This window comes from Cryptomeria japonica, chromosome 7 (assembly GCF_030272615.1).
Source record: "Cryptomeria japonica chromosome 7, Sugi_1.0, whole genome shotgun sequence".
Classification (NCBI taxonomy): domain Eukaryota; kingdom Viridiplantae; phylum Streptophyta; class Pinopsida; order Cupressales; family Cupressaceae; genus Cryptomeria; species Cryptomeria japonica.
Window position 1 is genome coordinate 729,693,591 of NC_081411.1, and position 19,925 is coordinate 729,713,515.

Genomic DNA, 19,925 nt, shown 5'->3' on the forward strand with positions numbered 1-19,925 from the left:
TTGGGTGTTTGTGCCACATTGGGATAGTGTGTGTAGGAGAAATTCCACCTTTTATGGTGTTGATCTTGTTACTACTCTATCATATCCACTTATTGTGGAGTGATAATTCCACCTTCGATGGGTGATCCACCTCATGTAGAATATTTTATTGTTTCTCCTACCTACCACACTTATTTCCTACCTACCCTTGTTTCTTATTGAGCCACATGTCATGTTTGTGTGCTCACGTATCCATATAGCCTTGCCTATATATGCAATCTCATATTCATTGTATGAAGAACTATTGATCTTTTGATCATCTATCTATTGATGAGAATATAGTTTATTCATGTCTTATATTTATCTCTATTTTGTACTTTTCATTGAGCTCTTGATCTTGGCAAAATCTCACATGGTATCAGAGCCATTAGAGTGCCATGGATTCATCCTTGAGAGGCATTATTGCGATGTCAAGAGGCAGATCTGAGGAACAACATCTTATGGAGGCATTCTAGACCATATTCGACCTCGCCATTGTGTCCGGGTGGCTGTTTCCATGAATGTTGAGTATAAATTTGACCTATTTTGGTGAAAGTTATATTTCGGGCTTGGAGGAAAAATTTTGCCCAATTTGGGTGGTACGGTATGGATTTCGAAAAAAAAAATTAATTTTTTTTTAATCTCTTTCCGCAAAAATTTTATTGCAGGCTCTGCACCTGCCATACCTATCATTGCTGCTGTGACCACCAATGACTGTCGTACTCCTGCTAGTCTGCACCCCACCACCTCCAGGCACCATCTTTCGACTCTTCCGGCAGCCCCCATAGTCCTTCCGGCCCAGCTCCGCCAACCTCCTGCCGGCACCGGCCCCGACCCCGACCCCGACCCCGACCCCTCCCGTCGGCACCTCCACCGCCAACACCAGCCTCACCGGCTGCCGATCTCCTACTGGAACCGGCCTCCCTATCACCTTCGGCACTGGCTCCCTCCAGCCAGCATTCTCCTTTTCGGCAGCACTTCTCCCCTCGTTACGTCTCCTAGCAGGCCACTCCCACAGCTTCTGTTGGGCCCCACCGCCACGCAACCACCATGTGTCACCTGCAGGCCAACACATCTACCCCGTTGATAGCTTTGTCAACACAATGCGGTCATCCTGCCACATCAGAAAACCAGTCACCAACTCGTGCCACGTCATTCTGAACTGCAACGCCAGTATTCAAAAATGAATCTGGTTTTCACACATCATCCGTCCATACGGTACGAACACCCAGTCAGCAAGGAGGCAAAGTTTTTGCGACGGCTAGATGGCCGTCAAATTTAGGGTCGTAACTTTATGATGTCATCATTTAAAAAAAAATTTGCAAGCCCCCTTCATTGAGCTTTTTGATTTTGCAGTTCAACTTCAAATGGCCATATCTTGCTCATTTTTGCTCCTTTTTTGGTGCAATTTTTTTTGAAATGGGATAGAATTTTGTATAATTTCTCATGGTGGAATTATTTTATGATTTTTATTGAAATATTTTTCAGAAATATCAGTTTTTGGTGACTGTACCTGTCCAATCCTCGTTTCTGCAACTTTTGGGACTCCGTTTGGGCTCATACGAACTCCTTTTCAGGTGCCGTTTTTTTTTAAAAGTGCATAATTTTTCATCTACTCTCATAATATGCTATCAATTTTCAAAAATTAGGGGTAGAAATTATACTTTCATCAGATGGTCCTTTTTGGCCAATTTCGCACTTGTATTGCATAGATCTATATTGTTGGTCTTTTGCTTTGTAGTTGTCAGCCTATTGGGGCAGTTGTAAAACAAAATCAAAAGTACACCTTGCCATTATTTGCAAGTGGCCTATTGTACACGCACTACATATAAAGTGTCAAAATCATCATTTTGGAGGGGGGTACTTTGATTTATGCTTTTGTGCTCTTGTGTTCCTTCTTTTTTGCTTCTATGGGTTCTTCTAAATTTCCTCTCTTAACTCCTCATAATTATGCTACTTGAAAAATTGATGCATGGAGTAAACTTATGAAAAAAGGACTAACTCATTATATTGATGGAACTATTGTTGCTCCCACTGATCCTAAGGCTAATCTTGTTGGTCAGTTGGATTGGCTCACTAAAAATGTCATGGCAATTAGTACCTTAAGAAAGTATGTATCAAAGGATCTCATTTTTTATATTGAGAGATGTACTCTAATCAAGGATGCTTGGCAAAAGTTTCAAGACTTGTATGGTCAAGTTGATGAGATTAGGGGATATCAAATTGATAGTGATCTCACCATGTTAGATCCCAAGAACTTTGATACTATACAAGATTATGTCAATAAGGCAAAAGAGTTGAGGGCACAACTCAAGGATTGTGGCATTGATAAGAAGGATACTCAATTGATCTTCAATTTGATGGGCAAACTTCCACAAGAATATGCAGCATTTGTTTCTAGTTTCCAAACCCATAGGATGGGAATGGGTTCAAGCTATACAATGCCTACATTTGATGCTTTCACTGAAATGTTGATGATGGAACAAACTAAGTTGATAAGCATGGACATTCTTAAGACTTCTAAGTCTCAAGCATTAGTGGCAAATCAAGGGAACAAAGGAAATCAAAGAAAGGACAACTCCAACATGAAGAAATGGAAATCAAAGCCTAAGGAAAAAGCATCACCTTCTCCACAACAAGGAGATTCATCCTCTTCCAAGAGGGGAAATTCACCAAAGAGGGAGAGACCTACTTGTGTCTATTGTAAAAAGTTTGGTCATGAGGAGCGTCGTTGCCATTCTAAGAAGATTGATGAGCTCTCACACATCCTCAAAAAGCACAACATTGATTTGCCTAATGCCTACAAGAAGGATGATTCATCAACTTCCACTTCCTCACATTCAAAATGGAAAGGGCAAGCATTCATGGCTTCTACAAGTGGGAAGACTCACTTTTTGGGGATAAGAAAAGGAAAATCTCTTTGTGCTACTACTAGTCATGATTCAGGGAGATGGCTTCTAGATTCAGGGGCTTCTCATCATATGGCATCTTCGTAGTCTATGTTCTCTACATTTGAGCCTTGTACCATGTCACAGATTTTGATGGGAAATCATACATACATGGATGTGATTAGGAAAGGATCTATTGCCATTGGGGATAACTCCTTCAATGATGTTTTGTGTGTACCCCACTTGACAAACAATCTCCTTTCCATCTATCAAATCACACATGGTGCAACTAAGAGAATTGTGGAGTTCACACCTGAGTTAGTTTTCATTAGAGACTTGGAGACTAGAGCTATCATTGCGACTAGGGTGGTTGATCATGCATCTCGGTTATATTCCTTTTCTGATTTTTTTGATGATGATGACTTCACATATGATGATTCTACACATGATGATCACACTTCTTGTGATGATTCAGATTTTGAGGAGAACTTTGGGTACTTGAACTTAGGGATTCTCACATGTGACCCCGTTCTTGAGCCTTGTGTTTCATCTCCTCCTATTGATATCACATCACCGATTGCACCTAATGATGTGGATAGTGTGACAATTTTGCCTTCATGTGATTCAGTGTAGCAGGATATATCTTGTCTTCCAGCTTCAAATTCATGGGATGAGTACTTGACAGACATTGCAGGTTTGTTTGTGGAATCCTATATTGCAAATTTGGGAGACATCATTGATGATATTCATCTTCTCTTTGTTGAAGATGATCCTTCTTCGATTGTTGTGAGGAAACACTATGACCCTCTTGTTCATTCTCTACATGATCATTCTTTTGAGGTTGAAATGATTGTGGATTCGTATGTACAATAGTTGGAGGAGGTATCTTTATTCTTTGAGGAGACATTGTGAGTCTTTGGGACTTGTTCTACATTCGTCTCCACTAGATCTTGGAGTGCCTTTTTCAGTAGTGTGGGGCATTTTACCACCTTTGGAGGGGGTATCTTTGAGCATCGACATGGGGACACTTGAGCAATTTTCAGAGATTTCTTTCATCATGAGTTTTTTTCATACATCTTCCCTTCATGATTGGGGAGCCTTCATGGATACACCTTTGGTTTTGTTTCTTCCTAAGGGGAGGAATGTTGTTCGATTTTCATGGAGCAGTTTCTTCATACATCATCAAGATTCTATCATTGGTGTAGATTCTACATTGAGGGGGGGGTTCCTAGCTTCTCTTCTTCTCTCATATGGGGGGACTTTTTCCTTACATGGGGTTTTGTTACTCACATGATTCTATGAGAGTTCTCTTGTATAGCTTTCATCTCTCTTTTGGGGGAGGGTTTTTTCCCATTGGGTTTTTCTTTCTTTTCTCGCTTTGTCAGATATTTCATTACATTGGTTTTCATGTATTTTCATATGTACATGGGTACCTAACATGGCCTCGTAGCTAGGACCCATCTTGCATTGCTTAATTGCATTGTAGACTTGAGTGTATTCCCCTAAGTTGCACTTAAGGGGGAGTGTTGGTGTAAATAATTATTCATCATGGATATTATTACACCTTACTTAAGTTTACTTAGGATAATGCATTTCATAGTACTTTGGGTATGAGACACTTGGGTGTTTGTGCCACATTGGGATAGTGTGTGTAGGATAAATTCCACCTTTTAGGGTGTTGATCTTGTTACTACCCTATCATATCCACTTATTGTGGAGTGATAATTCCACCTTCGGTGGGTGGTCCACCTCATGTGGAATATTTTATTATTTCTCCTACCTACCACACTATTTCCTACCTACCCTTGTTTCTTATTGAGCCACATGTCATGTTTGTCTGCTCACATATCTATATAGCCTTGCCTATATATCCAGGATCATATTCATTGTATGAAGAACTATTGATCTTTTGATCATCTATCTATTGATGAGAATACAATTAATTGTTGTCCTATATTTTGTCTCTATTTTGTAATTTTCATTGAGCTCTTTATCTTGGAAAAATCTCACAGTTAGTTTGATGCAAGACAAGGAGGAAGGATTTTTGAATTGTTGTTAAAACCCTACTTACCCTGCTAACCAGGTCACCATGTGAAGATGGATAAACTTCTTCCTTACAACAAATCAAAAATTCAAAATCATTGGCAAAATGGAAGGTTGTGTTCTATCTATACATATGACTATCCAATCAATTTGAATTCATACAACACCATACACGTGTAGGAAACAGAGTAATTTGTAAAAAAAATGAACTTCCAATTGGTTGCCAATGATTTCAAATCAGGTTTCAGAAATTCAAATTTGAAATTCATATCACTTAATAAAATTGTTTCCAACTGTTGGCTTATACAATTTATACCAAATTTATGCACTTTCCCACAGTCACAACAGACTGTTGGGCTACATGACTATTTGACTCCCACACTTTAAAAAATCAAAACTAGACACTGACATCAAAATAACAATTTCAACTTGACAACTCAATGCTGGACACTAACGTCGAAATAGTTATCCCGACTTGAGGTCCTAACCACCCATTAGAATAACTAGAACAGATAGAGTAACCATTTTATGCAATTCAAATAGAGTAACTTACCCTAATGTCCCTATCTCGACATAGCTATACCAAACAAGGCATCTGAACATCTATTGGAATAGCCATCAACAGTCGGCTAAGTACTATTCTCCAATCCCAATAGAGTAAACTATCCCAATGACACTTTATCGAGATAACTATCCCGATGACCACTTTAACAACACTGACACTTTATCGGGTTAACTATCCTGATGACAACATTAAAAACTTTTTACAAACTTGCAATTTATGACTCTGAATTTGACATATAGACCTAAAGACATGAAATGACATTACAAATGGTCTCAATAGACCTTATTGAATCAAAATGATATGACCCCTAACTCCTAAGACTCAAACATTTAACTGACATGATGAAAAAAATCTAGGTGCTCCTGCACCATACACCCAAAGAGGAAAGATTTCATGCTCCTGATGAAATGAGATCTACAACTGAGACCCCATGTTGTGCTATATCCTCCTCTGACATCCAGGTGGAATCTGCATTTGGTAGTCCTAGCCACTTGACTAGGTGCTCCTTATAAACTTTCCTCCTTATCCCCTTCACTTCTCTTGAGTCCAAAATGGCTTCAAGTTGCATAGACTGAGCAGGTGGAAGGTCCTTGACCCATTCCATATCAGCATCTTTAGCTCCTTCTTCTCCTTGACCTACAAAATCAGATTCCTTATAGGGATACAAATATACTACACTCTATATAAGTGAGATAGCAACCCTCGATGGCAGTTCAATCTCATAAGCATTGTTGTCATACTTGTGAACCACTTTACATGGCCCTATCTTCTTCATCATCAACTTTGTATACTTTCCTTTTGGCAATCTCTCCTTTCTCAAATGTGCCAACACTAGATCACCCACCTTGAATTGTGCATCTTGCTTCTTCAAGTTTGCCTTCCTCTTATACATGTCCACATTCTTCTCAAGTGTCTCCCTAACCTGTTTGTGAATGTCATGCATGGCTACTACAAAATCTTCACCTTGGGCATTCCTCCTACCCATTCTACTCAAATCTCTCAATTCATAGATACCTCTAGGATGCATTCCATAGACAACTTCAAATGGACTCTTCCCTATGCTCTGGTTGATTGAATCACTGTATGCATACTCTGCCTATAGTAGGATTAGATCCCATGACTGATTGTACTCATTAGTTAGACATCTCAGTAGGTTGCCTAATGACCTATTGACAACCTCAGTCTACCCATCCATTTGAGGATGATAGGCAGAACTAAGTCATATTGGTTCCTAGTTTTCTCCATAATGTTCTCCAAAAATATCCAATAAACTTTGAATCTCTATTAGACATAATGCATAATGGAAATCCATGGATCCTTACAATCTCCTTAAAGAATAAGTTTGTAATGTGGTAGGCATCATTAGTTGTTTTGCATGCAATGAATTGAACCATCTTGCTAAACCTGTATACAACTACATACACACTATCATATCCCCTTATGGTCCTTGGTAGACCCAAAACAAAATCCATACTAATGGCTTCCCATGGTCTATTAGGTACGGGCAGAGGTTGGTACAACCCTACATTAGAACTTGATCCCTTTGCTCTCTAGCATATACCATAGCCTTCCACAAACTTCTTCACATCTAGGTGCATCTTAGGCCAGTAGTAAAACCTTTTGACCTGATCCAATGTATTATCACATCCAAAATGTCCTCCTAGATTGCCACTATGCTTTTCTCTAATTAATTTCTCTCTCATGGAACACTTTGGGACACACAACTGAGCTCCCTTAAACAAAAGACCACCTTGTAATACATAATCTGCATACTTACTATGAAAAGAACCATGTGATTACTCACAAACAACAAACATTTCATGAAAGTTTGCATCATCCTAATACATCCCTCTTAAGGAATCAATTCCCATGCTTTGAAGTTGCACCTCTTGTACCATCATTGTCCTTCTACTCAACGCATCAGCTACCTTATTATCCTGCCCTTTCTTATGCTTTATGGTGAAGGTATAGGACTGCAATTGATCCACCCACTTCATGTGTCGATGACTCAACTTCTCTTGACTGTTTAGGAAACTCAAAGCATGGTTATCTGTGTATACCATAAACTCATTGGATAGTAGGTAGTGCCTCCATTTTTTTAGTGCTTGCACCATGGCATATAGCTCGAAATCATAGGATGAATACTTCTTTTTGGATTCATTCATATTCTCACTAAAGAAGGCTATTGGCTTTCCCTCTTGAATCAAACACTACCCCTATGACATAGCCACTGGCATCAAACTCTATTGTAAATACCTTATTAAAATTAGGTAAAGGATAGGTTGATGTGCTACCCTTGTCTTGAGGTACTCAAAACTCTGATTAGCCTCCTTGGTCCATTGGAATCTTCCATCCGGGGAATGGGGAATCTATATCTAATGATTATCTTGTTGATAGCCCTTGAATCTGTACAAAGCCTCTAATCTCCATCTTTTTGGGATGTCAAAACAATTGGCACAGCACATGGGCTCAAACTCTTTCCCACCAAGACCTTATCAAGCAACTCTTGGACTTGCTTCTTAATCTCCTCATTTTGTTGAGGTGTCATCTTATATGTTGCCTTGTTTTGTAGACTTGCACCAGGAATGAAATCAATATGATGACTCACATCATAAATGGGAGGCAAGGAACTAGGTGATTCCTTCACTAGTATACCTTCATACTTATCAAGTAGGGTCTGCACCTATTTAGGGACTTCCTTGTTATCGTTATTTGTTTCTTCTGAGATTAGTTTCCCCATAATGGCATATCCACACTCCTCTTCTTCTAGGTTCTTCATAGACTCCTTCACCCCCATTACACTAGGTCCTTCATGGGCTGCACTCTCATCTTCCTTTAATGGGATAAGAGTATAAGATACTCCCCCCTTCTTGATGACATAGATATTCTTTTGTCCATCATGTTGGGCTTCCCTATCATACTGCCAAGGCCCACCAAGTAGGATGTTGCACTCATCCATGGGAATGATATCACACAAAATTTTATCCTCATAAGGACCAATAATGAACTCTACCCAAGACTGCTCATTGACAAGTACTTGTTGACCCTTATTTAGCCAAGACAGCTTATATAGTGTGGGGTGACGGATCCTCTTTAGTTTTAACTTCTCTACCATCTCTACTGCAACTAAATTATCAGTGGAACCGGAATCAACTACCACTTTACATACCTTTCCTTGTGCCTTACATGTGGTTCTAAACAAAGTCTTCCTTTGTGGTGGTTCCTTGATGGTTGGGACTTTGATCAATGTCCTCCTCATGAGTAAGGTTTCCCCTACCATAGGTTCTACAAGCAATGATGGTGAATTCATACTCTCTACCTCTTCCTCGTGAACAACTTGTGTGCTCCTTTCTCCTCCATATGAGCTTGTACTTGGTTTGCTCGGGCATCTCCAAGCAGGGTGATAAATTTGGCCACATTGAAAACACTTCCTTGAGAATGTATTTGATCCTCTCCCTTGGTTTCTGAATCTGCCTCTTGTGTTAGATCTCCTACCCCTGAATCCACCTCTTTTCTCATTGGTTTGTTCTTGCAGACCACTAGTCTCCCCTTGATGTTTTTTAAATTTTGTTCTACCTCCTCCAAAGTTTTCTCTTCCTCTATTGTTCTTTCCTCTACCTTTGGCATGTTGCTCCTGCCTCCTTTTAACCTTCTCTTCTGCTCTTGTGGGTAATTGAAAACATTCCTCTATACTCTTAGGATTATTTAGGATCAACTCATCTTGTATGCTATGTCTCAACCAATTCATATACCTTGCTATTTTCTCCACTTCATCTTCATGGTGCCCTACCCTCAGGCTCAATTTATGGAACTCCTCTAGATATGTCATCACACCCATTTATTTTTGTTTTATGTTCTACAAGCTCCTAAAAATTTGGACCTCATAATCACCCGGTAGAAATTGGGCCTTCACCTTTGCTACCATTTGGTCCCAAGTTTTAATCTTGTGCTTTCCTCTTCTCGTTCTTTCTAACTGAGTATAATTCCACCAAGTTAGTGTCGACCCCTTCAACTTTGTCTTGGCCAGCTTCACGTTTTGGTCCTTTGGAAAATAGTTATCAAGGGCATCTATCTAATCTAGCACCTCCTCATTATCTATCTTGCCACCATACGTTGGCAAGTCCAATTTCATGTCAGAATGGTCTCCTTTGACAACCTTGAGCATTGAGATAAAAAATTTCTCTTTTGGCCCCAACTGTTCCTCTTGGGGTACATTTTGGGGAGCTTCATTCCCCTACTCACCTACTTCTTCTTCCTCTGAGTCACTATCCACATTAGCAACCCCAGTTCTCCTCAAAGTTGCTTCTAGTGCTTCTATCCTGACCAACATGCCATCTTGGCTCTCCTTGACTGACCTCACCTCTTTTATGAGGATTGCACTTCTCTTGGGAGGCATCTTGACCTTCTCCTTCTATGCAACCATTATTTCCACTCAAACTTCACACACACAAAACTCCCAATCAGAACCTAAGCTTTGATACTACTTTGATGTAAGACAGGGAGGGAGGATTGTCAAATTGTTGTTAAAACCCTAGTTACCCTACTAACCAGGTCACCGTGTGAAAATGGCTAACTTCTTCCTTACAACGAATCATAAATTCAAAATCACTAGAAAAATGGAAGGTAATTCAATGTTATATCTATACATATGACTATCCAATCAATTTGAATTCATACAACACCATACATGTGTAGAAAACAAAGTAGTTTGCTCGAAAAATGAACTTCCAATTGGTTGCCAATGATTTCAAATCAAGTTTCAAAAATTCAAAATTTTAAAATTTATATCGCTTCATAAAACTGTTTCCAACCATTGGCTTATACAATTTATACCAAATTTTTGCACTTTCTCGTCATCACAACAGATCGTTGGGCTACATGACTGTTCGACTCCCACACTTTGAAAAATCAAAAGTGGACACTGACATTGGAATAACAATTCTGACCTGACAACTCAATGTTGGACACCAACGTCAGGATAGAATTCCTGACCCGAGGTCCTGACCACCCATCAAAATAACTAGAACAGGTGGACTAACCATTTTATGCAATTTTGATAGAGTAACTTACCCCAATATCCCTATTTTGGCATAGCTATACTAAACAAGGCATCTGGACGTCTATCAGCATAGCCATCGATAGTCGGCTAAGTAGTATTCTCCAATCCCAATAGAGTAAGCTATCCCAATGACACTTTATTGGGATAACTATCCCGATGACCACTTTGACAACACTGACACTTTATCGGGTTAACTAACCCGATGATAATATTGACAGCTTTTTACAAACTTGCAATTTATGACTCTAAATTTAACATACAGACCTAAAGACATGAAATGACATTACAAATTATCTCAATAGACCTTATTGAATCAAAATGACTTGACCCCTAACTCCTAAGACTCAAACATTTAATTGACATGATTAAAAAACTATAGGTGCTCCTGCACCATAGTTGTTACTTGAATGATACCAGAATCAATGAGTTGTTGAATTTTAGCACGCAAAGTGTGACAATAATTTGTGGAATGACCATGTATTTGATGATATACACAAAAAGAAGAATTCTCAATACCTTGTCTACATTTTCTTCTTAGTTTGGACCAAATAAGGGTAATCATATTACCTCGGAGAACGTTGAACAAAATACTCTCTTTTTGTAATGAAAAATTGGGAGAGGAAGTCATAGATGTACTAGATAATGGGGGAGCGGATGTCGACAAAGGAGGAGGTTGGAAACCTAAACCTTCCTTATAAAAGTGTGATGTAGATTTCTCATGTGCCTCAAAAAATATTTGCACACATCCAAAGCCATGTCCATTGTATCCATATTTACAAAGGATTTTGAAACAAAGTCCATAAAGTTTTTTCAAATCAATCTTAGGAGTTCCAGTAGGTGTATAAATGTCAGGAGGAGAGGGTTGAATCTAGTCTTAATTTGTTTGAAGTTTAAAAAGTCCCAATCAAGATATGTGTTATAAGAAGTTGGAATGGATTTAGGAGAAGCTTGAACAAATTACACACTACGATCCTTTGAGGCGTGAGACTTAAATTCAGAGACTTTATATTCTCCACAAAAGCAAGGGGTGAAGTCTAGTGATCCCCAATCATCCTCCAAGAGTACTTTGGGTGAAAGATTATATTTAGTAAGAGATGGTGCATTTATATGTATTAGAGAAATAATTGAATAAACTAAAGAATGTTAAGATTGTGTCTCCCATTTGTAAGTTCTTATCATCTTCCAAAGAATACATCTCATTTTTGTAGATAAACTTGGGATTGCAATGAAGAGTAGAGGGGGCTTCTTGCATAGCATGAATCTAAGGTATCCCTAGAAGAAGTTTGTATTTGAGAGTGTTGAGCACAACATGGATAAGTGTGGGTATAATTGTAGGTCCTACTTTAATAAGAAATGCAATTGTATCTAACGATGGTTTACCAACATTATCAAAGCCACTAATAGAAAGAGAATTGGGTTGAATAAGAGAATTGTCCACATTAATTTTATGCAACAAATCAATGTTATGCACTTTAAGACCTAAATCATTATCAACTAGAGTTTGTCTTATGCCAATACAATTGAAGATGACAATAATCATGAGGGGATCAAATTCATTTTGAATTTTTAAAGAAGGTAACTCATGTTGGTGGAACACAATATCAACTTTTGTTTCATGCATACAATCAAGAACAATTGCTACCTCATTTGATCTAGCAAGAGGTGAGATAACTACCTCCTATAAGGCTTCTTTTAGCATCCCATGGTATGTAGGTGAATTTTGAATCATCCCAAAGGCAAATCTTAGCTAGAGTAGGATGAAGTTTCTCAACAAGATCATACTTCTTACCAACAATGTTGTGAAAGATGGGGGGGGAGGATTTTTGTTATATGTGTGAGCTACTACATGGAAACTAGGTTGATTCACCCTACCTTTAACAATAATCATTGTTTTTTTTTCTCATTTGAGGTACATATTGAAGGTGGATAACAATTGTAGGCTTCTCATAACTAGAAATGTGAATGGAATCAACATCATTCCTGAAAGATCAACGGTATCCTTATGAGGGAGGTACATTCTAGGAGAAAGATCAACATCATTCCTGAAAGCCTCATCCCTAAGAGGGATATTTTTTAAATATGTGTTGATGGTCTCTTATTTCACCAAAATATCATCATGGGTAGGACTAATTTTGGGAGAGGGATAAGAATTATTCTTCAATTCTTCATCCTTAGAAGGAAGAGCATTAATAAAGTTGCTAGTGTAATCATACCCTTGCCTCAAAATGTCCTTATGTATAGGAGCATACTTATGAGAGGGATGAAGAGTCATATTAAGGTTTAGGAAACTATCACAATGCATAGACAACTTGGTCAAAGGTCAACATGTCATCTCAAAATTGACAACAGAATGGGGATCAGGGTAGTGCCTTGAAAAAAATTGTTTGCAACATGAAAAGATTTTAATATGTCCTTTTTCTTTTGTTTTTGATCATTTCTAAAGAAATGAAAACACAAATTTCATGAAACAAAACTTGAGTTCTAAAATATACATATACAATATATGAAGCAATGATGTGGTCAACTAAGTAATGAAATTACATAAACTAAACAATGCAAGTACATGAACTAAGCAATGTAAATACATAAGTAATGAATGAATGTATCTAAATATGAAAAAAATCATATAAGAATCAGATATAAAACTAAAAATTAGAAATATGCAAGTGTAGGACATGTTGGGTTCACCAAAATGTAATGGGTAGAAAATGGGATTCACTAGTCTAACATGCAAAGTAGAAATCAAACCCAATCCCATCAAATTACATTAGAGGAAAACTAACTAGGCCTAAAATTTAAATCTATTGGTGAGATTTGGGAACTTGATTGATTGATTCTCCTTATTAATTGATTTGAATTTATTGAATTGATATGGATGCAAATAACTAGGCTAAAAGGTGCAAAATTGACAATAAACAACATAAACTAGCAAATGTAGATCTAGAAATGAACTAACATGTCTAGAACTAGAAAGGGGAAGTAGAGATGGATATTTGTCTAAAATATAAGATAAAATTGAGAGGTCATTATTTATAGTCTCCCTTGTCTATTTGATGAATCACTAAGCATTGATATTAGATTTGTTGGTCATCCTTGTACAATTTTGAATTTGAACCTTATATCATGAATGGTGTGGGTAGGATCAATGGTGCCCATGAGCCTTGACCATATTTAAATATTTCATCCTATAAGACATGTTGCATCAATAGATATCGACCAATATGGAGCTACTATAGAGAATTTAACTATACAACTCATCAATTAGGGCCCATACAATGAACAAATTCCAACTTTGAGTTACACAGACACATACATCCTTGTGGAACTAACACAAAAATATATCATTTTATCACATCACGATTATGATTAGGCCATGTAATGGGGAAAAAATAAGAATTAAGGTTTCACTAAGTATATCCACTAAATAACTCAATTAACACCATTACATTGAAAGAGGGTTAATCCCAATAGATCTAGACTCAATCCTAATGGGGAAAGGTATAAGATTCTAATTGGATTCAACTATCCAAGGTTGATTATCTTCTTTCTTAGTTGAATTTGTAATGTAATTATGAAATTAGGGCAAAACCATGAATATTTTAAGTAAACTAATAGAAGCAACAAGCTAAAAATGTCCCATGGATCCACCAACTGAGCTCTAGCCAAAAAGAAGATGTTTAGAACTTGTTCTCAAAAGTTTGGCCTAATTTTTCAGGAGCAAGTAGCACAAATTTGGCTTGGTCCTTCAAATTTTGCATTGTTGAAAGATGAACATGTTCATCATTGTCGACACTGTTAGATTCCCTGAGTATAGCTCTTGCACCTATTTCCTGCATATAGAAAGAGAGGGAAAGGTGTTGGGAATAAGTGTTTGACTTAGGTAAAACCTAGACTTTGGAATTAGCCATGAAAATGAATTCACAAATGTAATGAAAGACTAATGAAATACATTTGTTTTAATGGAAAGGCTAAAAATTATTGAAACAACTATGTATATCTTGATGAAGTTTTGTTTGACCTTCACAAAGGCTTTAGGGTTTTATGTAGAGTGTCTTCATAAAATATTGATCATTGATGCAATCTTCAATACTTGAAATTGACTTCACTTCTACTGCTCCAATGCTTGATGAATGACTGATTGCTCACTCACTTAAATTTGCTAGAGTGTAATTTAGATCTTGATTTTAGTTAGATATCCTTTCAAAAGAGAGGGATAGACCTCCTTTTATACTTGTTTTCCTAAAAAAAATTGAATTTTTGGAATAGGCTGACACGGGATCAAATTTCTTGCTCATTTGAGATGACCATTGTGAGGGCCCAATTTAGGACCTAATTAAGAGGACCAAGGTGTGGGATGCCCTAGTCATGATTTAGGATCAAGGCATACCATGTCGTGGTCTTCGAAATCAAGACTCTAGAATGGGGGGAACTAGAAAGATAATGAAAATGTAGGATTGGAATGAGGTGTGAGTAGAATCAACACTACAATTAGGCATCAGAAGCTAGAACGCCAAAGTGAGGCCTAGGTGAGGACAAAATTGTAAGCAAGTAAAATTTAGGATGCTACAGGCCCCTTTTTTCTCCTTCTATAAACATGCACTAAGACAACATGTAGATAGTTTTATTCAAAAATATATGATGACCTTGATGGGATCACTACATGTGGCAATATTTTGCTCCATAATGGTCCTTAAAAGATGCAAAAATATGTACTAGGATATGCCACAAATGAGCAACATCTTACCATGTGTATTGCACTACCAAAACTTCTTTGTTAGAACATATTGGCAAGCCCAAGACACACATCCAAACTTTGTAACATCGTGACCTTGATAGGTTGATCTCTTTATACCTATGCACTCTTGCAGAACCAATTAGGAACAAACATGTGAAATTGAGTTGGATAGAATACTTTGTTAGTGGTCTGCTAAGTCTTTGGCTTGCACTAACAATTGGATTGGTGGTATGAATGTGTGGCTTCATGGCTCTGACATGATTCTAACCTTTGGAGTATGTGCTCATGTGACAAGCTAACACATAGACAAGTAGGACCACTACATCTATCCAAATAGTGAAAGAACCTTAGAACCCACCATTGATAAAAAGATACATGAAATACTACACAATTTAATAGTTCAAACAAGGAAAATATGTGATAGTGTGAAACCATTACATGCATGAAACTTATGCACCATCATAGTTTTAAGGTGCCCCACGATTTCACAACCTTTGATTATGTAGTGCAAATAAGCTTGTGACAATTGGCACTGACTCAAATGATAGGTGGGGACCAAATCATAATATAAGAATTAAAATAAATAAATAAATTTAGGCAAATGATACAAGAGATAAGACTAGGATAGTTGGGTTGATAAGAAAATGAACACAAAGACTCAAGTTATATCTTAGATGATTGGACATGGGGTAGAGCAAGTAAACAATGAAACATAAAAAAAAAGTAACTAGGCCATAGACTAATTTAGGGTTTTCAGATTAGGAAAAATAGATAACCCTAATATGAAAGATCAAACCCTAAAAATATTTCTCTATCACTACTATAGGAAAGTATCCAAAAATGTCCACCTTGAACAACATGCTCCTTGACATCAATGATAACATATCCAACTAATAAAGACAACATTGACCCTTTCACATCAATTAGAAATGTCCACATTGAACAACATGCTCTTTTTCTATCAATTTTGTTATTAACGATAACACATAATACTTTTGTTTTTATCAATGATCTCATTTTATGTGATTCTCCCATTTAGTGTGTGTCTCCTCATAAGGATATCTCTCCCCCATGACTATATCTCTCCCCCTTTGCCATCAATAGAAAAGTGATGTTTAGAGTTGCACTACTTTTTTGTTCAACTTTTATTTGTTGCAACTCTCATTTTGACTTCAAGAGCATCATTTTCATTACTTGTAACTCTCACATTCACTACAACTCTTCACATTGAATTTATCCCCTTGAAACTATGTTTCTCCTTAAAAGCTTAGTTGCAAGATTATTTTGAAACGAGTTTAATGAAGATATTTGTAGTTTGTTCTTCTATGTTAATGTATTCAAACTTGACCTATTATTTCACAACCTTCTCTTTCAATAAATGATACTTAATAGAAATATTATTTGTCCTTGAGTGCATAATACGATTCTTCAAAATATTCATTGCACTAGTGTTATCACAAAAAAATCAGATTGGATGATCATACCTTGCCTTGATGTTCTTTGATGTATAATTCATCCAAAGCACCTATGTGCAACATGAAACTACTCCTATGTACCACGCCTTAGCTATGGATAAAGACAAAGAATCTTACTTCTTACTTAGACAAGACACAAAGTCGTTCCAAGAAAAAGGTCCTCTAATTGTACATTTTATGGTCATCAACACTACTTTCTCAATCTACATATATATGTGTTGTCAATGCAAACTATTTATCTCTAGGATATCACAAACCAAAATCCATATTGACCTTAAGATATCTAAAAATTGTTTTGACTTTTTGCACATGATTCTCTTTCAATCCAACTTGAAATGTTGTTGTTGGTACATACAAAAGGTTACCAATCATATATCTACACAAGGTCTAATTTGATTTAGGAGATTTATCATCTTTGATTAACTTGCAACTTGTAACTAGGGATGTTCTCATTGATGCACAACATTCCATTTTGTATTTATTTAAAATCTCCTTGATATACTTGGTTTTTAAAATGAATATACCTTTGTTGGATTGTGAAATTTGTAAGCCAAGAAAGAAATATAACTCACCAAGCATAGACATTTCAAACTCCTTTTTTATATATTCTACAAATTATATTCATATTTTGTCACCTCTACCTCCAAAATTGATGTCATCAACATATTCATATTCACATTTACTGGGATTGGATTGAACTGCCCTCTTTTAAGTTGAATTGTGAGAATGTTCAAATTAGGGTAAATGTGTTGGAAGTTGATGAAAAATGCATAAACAATGAGCCACAGTCATCAGATCGAGTTGTTAGAATCAATGAACACTGAGAGGGGGGTGAATCAGTGTTTTGCAAATTTCTAACTTATTTAGCTAATTCTTAATCCGCCGAATGCACAAGAAAGAAAATAAAATGCAAAAATATAAAGCAATTATCCACACAACCATAACACCAAGATTTTTACTTGGAAACCTAGAAAGGGAAAAACCACAATGGGATTTGAACCCACAATATTATTATACTTTAGCCAGAAGTATGATAATATTATAAAAGAAGAATGCACTTGCATTCAGACTCGATGCCTAGCGCTCACTACTCAATTACAAAAGGGCTATAACCCAGAGGAAGGCTCATTTCCTTACAGGATATTACAAATGATTACAATAATGAATGAATTGAATTATAGCATCTAACTATGCCAAAATGCAGTTCAGGTTAGGCTCATATTATCTTCTGCAACTGATCTGTTATTCTACTCTGACACACACCAAAGCACCAAAATATTCAATTACATTCACCAACCTTGAAAATTCACTCATATATACTTTCCTCACACATTACTCTCACAAAAATGCTCATCCATATTGATCTTATATATTTGCACCAATAAAAAAGAATTATTTATCATGTTGGCTTCCAAAAACTGCATAACACGCAACACAAAATGTGTATCACCAAGTCGGCTTAATCTGTCCACATATCTGAATGCGGACCAAAACATAAAGATAATAAGCTTCCTATAAGTCAACCCAATCACCTCAAACATGAAATCGATCACCGAAATCAACCCTAAGATTCTGCAACACACATTACACAAAAATAGCTTTTCTTAAAGTGAATTTACAAATACTGGACCTCTAAACTTGCTCATTAATCAACATTAGATAATGGGATCACAAAATAAGCTACCTTGAACCTCCAATCACTTGTCTTGATCACTGCAACCAAAATTACACCACCAATATCAAGATGTGCACAATGATCTCATGCTCTACCGGTTACAGAGTTCCACCTTCCAAACTTATGCCTTATGAACAAAATGACTTTCGAAAAACCAAATCTATGTACACTAGATGTGATATCTAAACTGAGTTGCCATCAATGACAACCCCTAAGCATCTATCATGCACCAATCTTCACCAGAATAGTGTCTCTTGCCAATAATCTTCCCCTTTGGCATTCATGGCAACACTGTGAAAAATGAATTGTACACTCAAGAATGCATAACTTCAAAATCACCAAGAATGTACAAGCTCTCCCTGAGAATTAGCACCATTTTTCACTTTGCTTTCTCCCCCTTTGACAGCAATGCCAAAGATACGAATCCACCAAAATTGATATAGAAAGATATATATAGTTGCTCACAAAAATTTGAATATGTCTACAAAAATTGTTCTAAGGGACAGCAAATGGTTATCCCATGCCTTCTTCAAGCTCTCCAAAATGTTGATCATTCCGTTGAAAAGGTAAGCATGCATTTCTGCTCCCTATCTATTTGTCGAAATAGTCTTATTCAGTGCATCCTTAGCATCTTGCATGCTACTCGTCAAAGAATATATCCATGAAGTGATAAGAACCCTTACTTCTGGTACTATATCCAAAATTCTATCCTTTTCTTGGTTTATACTCTTAATCTTATTCAATAAACTCAAAACTTGGGGTTCAAAATTGCTAGACGAGACTGATTGTGGTGCATATGACTGAGATATGTTCACTAGATGGCCTTCACATTCCCTTATTTTCTTGTCAATGTCTATAGTGAACTTTGGCAAAACTAGACATGACTTGTATATATTGGTGCAGGAGCACCCCAATAATGAAGCCCCTTTTCCATTTTTCATGTTTGATGTAATAAAGATCCAATTTTTGTAAGACCATTTGTCAAGTTGGTACACCTATAAACCACTTGGTCAAACTTGGTCAATGGATCTATGGTAGACTAGGAAGAGTCATTTTTGTGTGTCTTGTGTGCTTAGGGTTTATATTGAAACCTTTGGAGTGCAGAAAAATGCATAAATGGTCGATAGACCAAATGTTGCAAAAAGGTGTAAAAGTTGCACTATCAGCGTAACTTATCCCAATAGAGTCACCTTCTTGAAGAATTGTCATCGGGTATCGGTGAAGTTGTTTTGAGCATCATCCAATAACTTGATGGAGCGGCGACATTCTAAAGGAATTTTCATTGGGTATCGGTGTAGCAATTATGAGCACCACCCGATAACCTGATAGAGTAGCATACAGAAGGAGTCAGAATCAGGGATCGAAAGTCAAGGATCTTGACTTACCCTAACGACCTGATAAGTCAACACACTTGGAGTTTTGGCATTGGCATTCAGAGAAACTGTCCGGAAGTCATCCCGATGACCC